The sequence below is a fragment of the Nelumbo lutea genome, chromosome 4, assembly GCF_056320005.1.
Source record: "Nelumbo lutea isolate HS-2025 chromosome 4, American lotus-T2T, whole genome shotgun sequence".
NCBI classification, from domain to species: Eukaryota; Viridiplantae; Streptophyta; class Magnoliopsida; order Proteales; family Nelumbonaceae; genus Nelumbo; species Nelumbo lutea.
In genome coordinates, this window is record NC_142687.1 from 15,858,651 (window position 1) to 15,864,650 (window position 6,000).

Sequence of the window (6,000 nt, forward strand, 5' to 3'; positions counted from 1 at the left end):
ATCATGTACATCCAATCCATTGACAGCCCTAGGTGCAGGCCTATGCTGGCAGGCTGAGTTTGGGGCCTATGTCACTTAATAAACTATATGTTAATATATTTAATAATTTATATTATATTTATTTCCAAAAAAATAATTTATATTATACGATACATGTTATAATTCATATAAAAATCTTCAAAAAAAAAAGAGGAAAAAGTCCAGATTAATATCCAATACTTTAGGGGTAATCTCACTTTAATACCCAAACTTCAAAACCTACCATTGCAGTACCTAAGAAACTGCCTCCACTATGATCGATCTATTGTATTTCCACTACGTGCAAAACTTGCTATGCTTTTAGAAAGCTCTTCAAGACGGATTGGAAAAAGAAAAAAACAAAGAATACTTTGGCCTCTCTTCTCTTATATACTGTATAGAGCAGTATCAGCCCATCCTCCAAAAAGAAAATTGGGTAAACCAAAATTCTCCTTACATCAACACTGTCTTACAAAGTAGAACCAAAGATGATAAAAGAAACTTGGGTCTAGGTGGTTTCTCAATGGGTCGGGACAGGCATATCATGATCTGAACAGGACTTGGCCCATTGACAGCTCTACCCATTTTTTGTCATCCATTCTTAGGATGACGATGGAGGTCCAAGTCTGATTGCCTGTTTTGAAGAATGTCAACCATGTCGGGTTTGGATTTGGGCTCAGGCCCATTGAAAATTTAACAATTTTCCAACTGAAATCCGACCAAAATTGCAATATTAGATGACGAGGATGGACCATTCAATCAATCCACCATGAAGATTAAAATTGGTCCAAATTAACATCAGCAGATCAGCTTAGATTCTCATCATACAGAATGTGTGTGTTGGTAGGGACGCATATAAGAGTTTTTGCTCTCCATGTCCTTTGGATTGTTATTGAGATGTGGAGGCCCTCCGAAAAGAAAATTTTCATGTCAATGGAAGCACATATAAAATGATGGGCTTTTCATAATTAAAGAGTTAAGTAGTTCCTTTTATCTCAAGGTAGCTTATAGAAATAAATCAAATAGGCATATTATTGTATCTAAGCAACCATTGGTTGCCTTTGACAGTATCTTTACCTATTCCTATATTCATATTTTTTCAGTTGCAGATCTTGAGCGAATAGTTGCTTCAGCAGAGCCAACTGATTCTAGCGAATTTGTTGATCAACCAGTCTTTGAAAAATACAGTGATAAAATCTCGGGCTGAGAAGCATGAGAATGCTGGTTTGAATCTAATGGGAGTCACGAGTAGTTAAAAGCTCCCATCAGCTGCCTATGGTTTTGAAGAAAAAAATTGTTCCAACTTAATTATTTTCTGCTTCATACGTAAGATGAAAAGCTAGAGTCACTTACATTTGCATAAATGTTTAATTTCAAAGCTTGCATGATTCTTGTTTAAATAAAGGATAAATAGCTTTTTAGAATTGACTTTTATCACAACTGGTTTGTTCCATTTTCAAAATAGTTTCAATTACATTCTTGATTGTGGATAATGGATTGTTTTTATTTTATTTATCAAATCGGTTTGTGTAGCACAAAAAAAAAAAAAAAAATCAATGCCTGAGAATGACTAATTCTAAAACTTGATTACAAATATGAATTCTCTTTGTGCAGAATTATGTTATGCCCATGTTTTTTATTGGTTTTCAGAAGAGGTTTTCTTATTGCGATTTTCAGAAAAGTGATGCCACCATATTGAGCTCCAATAATTTCTGCTCACTTTTTAATTTTTCCTTGATAAATTTAAGGGTCTATTTGGTTTACAGTCAAAATTAAAATCAGAATTAGAATAAGCTGAAATAGATTTTCATTCCCAATTGAGGGTTATTCCCTTCCAATCAAATGGTTGAAATTGGACTATACCATTCCAATCCTAATTCCAGATCCCTATTCCTGAAAATCAAATGCACCCTAATATTCATCCCGAATTGGATAGTCATTTTTTTTTATCATTCCAGCTGCCAATCTGACAGTTGGGTAGGCGATGACTGATGGGCCCCACTATTAAATCTAGTAATGTACTCTTAGATTTCAGACAACTAGGTGTCAATAGAATCCCAAGGATTTCCCCTATTGGGTCATAGTAGGTTTGCTGGTACTTGGTAGAGTTAGCTCAGGAAAGAATTTAGAGCCCGTGAACCTTTCCTTTCCTGTGGAACATACACGGTTCAGGCTTCAGGGCCCAAAAGGGCCTTTTTCAGCCCAAGAGGTCTTCGTCCAACGTCTAAATGGGGCCAATTATGTTATTTTTATTTGGGATTATAACTGATAAGAAAAAAATTTGGGCAATAAATAATATCAATAAAAATAGTCATTTAAATACAATTTCTAAAATAGAAGATTTTTTAAAAAAATATATCAAAATACACGCTACCCATAACAATATAACATGAGTCGTTACGTGACATCCAAATAAACAAAGAAAGAATGATTAAGTAAGAAGAGAATGCCAGTCCAACAGCCAACAAGCAATGAACAAGATTTGAGCGGATACTGAATTAGTATGGCTTCACAACAAGCGATCTGGGTTGTTTTTTTTTGAGCGGCACACCGGACGATCATCTAACTTTTCGGTTGGACTCTGTAATCTGGGCCCAACCTTAAGAATTAGGTCTAATAATCTGTTTGGAAAGCGGGCACTTACATATGTACATTGTACAGTGTAGATATAAGATTTAAAAATATAATACGTATGGTTTTGTATTATATATGTTTGTTTTATATTTTTATCAAACTGAGTGTAAATACAAATATAAACAATACCAAATCTTATATATTATATTGTAAACATTGTATTTACAAACTGAGCCTAAGATTCAAGTCAGAGTTCAAGTCTGAATTGTTTAATTCGGGTTTAGCCCATACTGAAATTTGATGTATTCGAGTTGGGCCTGCCCAATTTGCACTTTTAATCAGCTAAACCCAGCTCAGAGGTTAAACTGTTTTTCCCTTCAAGTCAAACAGGTTGGCCTTTGATGTCAATCATCAAAAATAAAAATAATACAAAAAAAAAATAGTAATCTTTTAAACGGGTTATATGTGTCAACAGTTCAATAATCCGGTAACAGATAATTGATCGACTCAATAATTTTTAGGCCATGTTTTGGAGTGCTTAAAAATAAGTGCTTATTTGGGCCATTAATCACTTATTGGTATTTAGGAAATAAGCCCGAAATAAGTGTTTATTTTAAAAATAAGGGCTTATTTTTTAAACCCAAAATTTCAGCTTTTTTTAAGTACTTATACAATAAGCACATATTCATTTTTTTCTTCCAAAAGTATCCCCAGTTGAATTTTAAATACCACTTATAAAATTATCCCTAGTTGAATTTTATATAAATACTTTTATGAAAGCACTTTTGCAAATACGACTTTTACAAAAATACTTTTATAAAGTTCTTTCATAAAAGTACTTTCGTAAGTGTTTTCATAAAAGTGTTTTCATAAAGTGCTTTCATAAAAGTGCTTTCATAACAGTGTTTTCATAAAAGTACTTTTATAAAAGCATTTTCATAAAAGTGTTTTCATAAAAATACTTTTATAAAAGCGTTTTCATAAAAGTACTTTTATAAAAATATTTTTGTAAAAGTGCTTTCATAAAAATATTTTTATAAAAATACTTTCATAAAAGTGTTTTTATAAAAGTAATTTAATAAAAGTACTTTCAAAAGGATATATTTTGAAAAATAAAAAAAAATAAAAGACAAAATAATCATAAATGCTTATTAAAGAAAAATACTATCAAACATCTAATATAAAATAAATGCTTATTTTAAAAAATAAATACTTACAAAAATTGGATGCCAAATACAAATAAATATTTATTTGAATAAACACTATTTTTTAAACACTTATTCAATAAAAACTTATTTTTAATTTAAATACTCCCAAGCATAATCTTAATTGATAATATAGTGGGTTAGAGATTGACCCGAACGATTGATAATCAACGTGGGTTGCAAATACCACCTCGGGCGATTGATAATCATCGTGGGGAAGGTGGAAGAAGTAGTTGAAAGAATAACCAAGTTTCCAATTTCTTTTCTCACGTTGATTGGGTTAAATGTAATGAGAACTTACTTGGCCTATGTGACCCGCAGTCCCGCATAAATTTTCAAACCCAAGACCATGACTGCGATTTCTTGATGGTTCATTAAAAATTCTACGACTGTCGCTAAAAACCAAACACGAAAACAATGGGAAAATTCATAAAACAAAAAGGCAAAGACAAAGCATTAATGATTTAGCTGCATGGAAAACCGTGGTCTGTGGAAACGATGGCTAGCTTTTTTGTATTTTCTTAATAGGTTCAAATGAATAATGATTTAGGTACAGACTTTAGCCAAAGAGGTATACAAGTTTAATTATTAGGTAGTTAGTTTTAAGTGAGCATAGAGATCTGATACCCAACAACTTATTAATAAGAAATTCAAACAAGTATCCTGTATCTATGCATGCATTGCATGTATATACGGGTGTCAATTGGATTGGATTTGGTTCAATTCGTTTATATTCAGTTTAATATGAGCCCATTACAAATGAATCATGTTAAATTCAATTCAATGAATACTTTAGATCATTTTAGATTGGTTATATCAATGAGTAAGATATTAGCTTAATTCAATCCAATTTAATATAAATTTATTATAGACAAACCAGGTCCAATCTAATTTCATAAATATTTTGGACTGGGTCGATTCAATCCAATAGATCTTATTGATCCATTCAATCCGTCCAAATCGACCAGTCCATTGACACCCTCACATGAAGATGCAGTTCCCTCTCTTAGTAAGATGAAATGACACATTGTGTGAAGAATCCTAAATTATATTAGTATATATATTGGTTCGAAAGAAATAATAATAGAAGCACATGGAAGGTTGATTGAAGTATCTGTATTTGATCCAGACATCACCACTCGCGTCGTGGTGATGTCTCTCTTGAACAACGAAAGATGGTGAAAAATATATTATGATCAGGATAGCTAGGGAAGTCTTTGTCTCTGAAGCAGTGTAATTATAATGTCGGTAGCCTTGTCCCAACTGTCGATATCAGAGGAAATGTTTTAGATCGACGGTGTGAACAGTTCCTTTCTCCAAACAGAGTCTAAAATGCTGTAGTACACGTAAACCCCATTGGTCCATTCGGTCCTTTGTCATCAGCTTTCATGCCTACGAATCAAATTAAGGGTTATCTTTGATTCATTATAATGGATTGATTTCTCTCTCTCTCCTCCCCAAAGCAGTGTCTGTGTGAATGAACCTGCAAACATGATTCAATCCCGGCTATTTTTTATGCTTACCGGTCACCACCCACAAGAAAGGGCATTTTTCTATTGGGTGACGAACTAGCCCCCATCTAGATTAATTACTAAATTATGCAACAAGAAAAAACCTAAGCATTAATATAAAGATTTCGTAGAGACCTAAATCTGCATCAACACTGATTTCTTTGCTCTTTTTCTTTGGGTATGTTTCGCACAATTTTTTTTGAAAGAAAAGCCCGTAGGCTAATTCATTGCAACAAGTAATTCATAAATACAAAATTGAAAATTTCAGGTGTAGATCAAGTCAAGGATCTACAGATATTGCACCCCATTTTAGCTTTGTAAAGGAGGAAGTTGATAAATGTCATCATAGAGATGAATAGGGACAATGGTATTGCGGCGTGGGCAGGTGATGGGTGATGATGGTGAGTACACTGGATGATTGGTAGTGGGTTCGAGTGTGTCAACGTGGTTATGTGGAAGTGGTGTTGGTGGTGTAGGATTGATGGCTTGAGTGGGTTAGGGTAATCAAAATCGTCCAAGGGTGGTAAAGGAATGACAGATGTGTTGGGTTGGGTAAATAATGATCCATTCTTGAATGAGAAATGATTCTCATAAAAAATGACGTCTCTTGTGATGAAGATTTTAGGAGTTTCTAGGTTGTAAACTTTGTAGCCACGTTGACTTGTGGGTAGCCCACAAAGACACAAGGATGG